The sequence below is a fragment of the Rhyacophila brunnea genome, unplaced genomic scaffold (assembly GCF_057557595.1).
Source record: "Rhyacophila brunnea isolate RB1 unplaced genomic scaffold, BYU_Rbru_1.0 scaffold_106, whole genome shotgun sequence".
NCBI lineage: Eukaryota > Metazoa > Arthropoda > Insecta > Trichoptera > Rhyacophilidae > Rhyacophila > Rhyacophila brunnea.
In genome coordinates, this window is record NW_028232759.1 from 1057715 (window position 1) to 1061251 (window position 3537).

At 25.8% G+C, this 3537-nt stretch overlaps 1 non-coding gene across 1 annotated transcript; it reads left to right on the forward strand.

The window, feature by feature from the left end:
• Positions 1-2536: 2536 nt before the first annotated feature.
• On the forward strand, positions 2537-2609 carry TRNAR-ACG (transfer RNA arginine (anticodon ACG)). The gene has a single exon. It is a non-coding gene; the product is annotated as a tRNA-Arg (tRNA).
• The last annotated feature ends 928 nt before the right edge of the window (positions 2610-3537 follow it).

Sequence of the window (3537 nt, forward strand, 5' to 3'; positions counted from 1 at the left end):
AGGGGAAAAAGTAAATCTTATGTTGACTCTATGTTTTTAATAAAATTTATCACAATGGTTATAACAAACGAACATGAATTAATTAGTAAACTTTATCTGCTCTATCCATTCATAAAAAATTGTGTCCCGAAAGATGACATGTATTTCAGTCTAACAAAAATACAATTCTTCACTTGTTGTTAGACATTATAAGATACAAACAATTTGAATTTTTAATAGAAGCGCTTAATGGAACATAAAAAATTATAATTAATGTGTTATGTATGGTTAAGCCGATAAATTATTGTTCATACGTTCCACAAAAATCAATATAGTTTTTTTCCTTATTATTACGTTGGTTTCTTATTGAATTTATACTGATTGATTTTTTATTTAGTAAAATAATTCAGCTTGTAGGTTCATACATGATCATTATTTTTCTTTTTTGTTGTATTAAAATTATCTAAAATTTATATAAATTTTAAATCTGAAAAAAAGTTTGTTTCGTTTTTTTCTAGTCTTGATTTTTATATTAATTTATGAATATAGGAAAATTTATTAATAAGTTAGTTTGATTTTTAGCTAATATATGATTTTATGCAAATTTTGTGATTTCTCTATACAAAAAATTTTTCTTTATTATAGACTTGTTGACAAATGCTAAAAAAAGAACTTATTTATACCATCGATCAAAAAAATAAGCATTTTCTGATTTGATTACTCAATATTTTTCTACAAAGATAAAAAACTCAAAATATTAATATTCTATGTTTTTTTTTGTGGCAAGGTCGAATTTTGATAAAGAGACCAATATAGGGTTATGATTGCTTGATAGAATAAGGTATTTAAAAAAAAATATATATTTTAAGAATTTTTATAAAGGATTTTTGATATAGAAGTGATATAGACCTAAGTTTTTAAAATTTATTATTAATACATGATGGTATAAATCAATCAACACAGCCTTTTTTATAGTTTAGGCTCATATTTTAATCGTTTTTAGTGATATTTTTCGTAACATTTAAAACCTTGACGGTATTTTATAAATATTTTTGTACATGGTTTCTCGATTTTTATATTCTTAATGCATCGATTCAAAACTAATGGCATAAGTAAAATTATTTTTGCACTATAATACAAGAGCAATAGCATCTTATTTTAAATATTTTTTAGTTGAGCATATCGTTTTTTTATAAATAAAACAAATTCTCGTTATGGTTTTTATGGTAAATAAAGTAAAATTAAATGGGGTTTTGGAGATTTATTATCAATAGTACTACTATTTTATGTTGGAAAGTAATGATTTCTGGTCGTTTTGTTCATCTAGGATGGCATAATACCGAGATAAACTCATAAATTATTAAGACTTACTGAATTTAACAAAATATTATATCTATGCGAACATATAAAAAAAATAATACCTTCTATTTGAAAAATATATATTATTGCCTCATGTATAATTTTCGATAAATATTAAATTAAAATCTGATAAATGGCATTAAAACTATATTTTTACTGTCTTCATTTATAAAAAGTTTTTTAGATGGCCTCAGTCACAAAATATCATAAAAAATATGTTAAGTAGTTAAAAATATCGGACGAAGTAGAAGCATACATGCAAGCTCTCAAACTCCGCAAGACACTTGAACTCATCTCATTTGAAAGAAGAAGAGCAGTTGATGAAGATATATCGGAGGAAGGTGTCAAAAGATGCATCAAGGAGTTGTGCAATATTCCTAACACGCTGAACACGTCTAAATAGATAAAATCGATAAAAAGAAAATTAACCCATAAATAAATAAGAATTTTAGATGGCCTCACATGTGAAAATATTAAAAACACAAATTAAAAGAAATTATGTCTACCAATGATAAAATGAATAACGTTATAAAAATTGATAAGTCTTACAAATTATAAAGTGATCATGAATAGAAAATATTTAATCTGTAGTGTCTAAGAACGTTGATTAACTTGTATTACTCTATTTTGCTACAGTATTTCAATAAAGCTATAGGCAACATTATGATTTTCAAAATCCAGTCAATGCATATTTATAATTGATATCGAATTTATCATAAATTATTTTGCATATCACGACTTAGATATTATCATAAAACATAAAAAAAACTAGGCAGATCACCTTTCTAGATATAATTTGGACTATCTTGCTGAAAAAAAAACAATTATTTTGAACCATAAATCTCTTTAAAATGTATCACATCCATTCAACTCTACTCGATGAATATAATTGGTTCTGGAATAGTATAATGATATTCGGGTATCAAAAATACATGAAATAAACGAATATGCATTAATAGAATATCATACCAATATTTTTTCATTTTACAAATGGAATTATTTACAGCCCCACAATAATCCAAGAAACATAATTCTGGAATGATAAGCCAAATAAGATAAATTTTTATTTCTTGTTAGACACATAAACAGCTTCATTGAATTACTAGATTGTCTCTTTTTTAGTTACCTGTGACTTTTTAAAATGATTGAAGGATTGGAGTATTATTGAAAATTATATTTAATATTACAGAATTAATTAGGTCTCGTGGCTCAATGGTTACAGCGTAAGCCTACGAAGTTTAAGATTCCGGGTTCGAGTCCCGGCGGGATCGTTTTTAATTATATAAACTGTTTTCACATGTGGAGGAACAGAAGGGCAGAATTTTAAAAGCATAAATGGTTTATCTATTCTACCTTTAGCTTGCGAATCTTTAGATATATCTATCTATAGAAAAAATTCGATAAATAATTATTGTATCCTTATTTTTTGACAATCTTTCTCTAAACATCATTTTTTTCAATTATATTAATTCAAGTTATTTCAAAAATATAATATAATTCTTCGCTTTTATACACAAAAAACCTTTCTTCTTTCAAGTATCATCAATTCAAATATATCTTCCTCAATATTATTGTACTTCTCTCTCATTAACATTCCTTCTGTAATCATATTCGCCTTAAAATATTTCCAAATCAAGCTCCTCCTGAATCTTATACCATTAAAACACATCCTTTTTCAAGATTTATTGATTAAAGTATTTCCCTCTGTCTTATTATACTTTTTTCAATAAATTATTTTCATAGACCATTAATGCAAATATTCTGCCTTTTAGACTTCCATTCCAATTATCCAACACAAACAGATTGCACATTATCAGTCACGAGTTAGTTCTAGTTATCGAAGCACTATGTGTACTATGGTAGTAATCCTTGTCTATTAATTTGCAAGAAATCGTATTTTCGCAGTTGAAAGGTGAGTTTTTGTGTGTAAAGCACGGCAAGTTGATCCAAAAAGAATATTTTTATGTTCTTCTGTCTTTACCATTCACACCCTTTCAAGACTTATTTATTCAATTTATACAACCTAATAATCTTTACTATCCCAAACTTTTCACCCTTTCAAATCTTATTGAGTCAAGTGTTATTTTATCTCAATATTCTTTGCCCTTTTCAAGCTTATTTCTTTCTTAATATTAGTGATTCAAACCCATAAATTTCTTTCAATCAATCACGCCCTATTCAGAACCTATAAAAAGATCT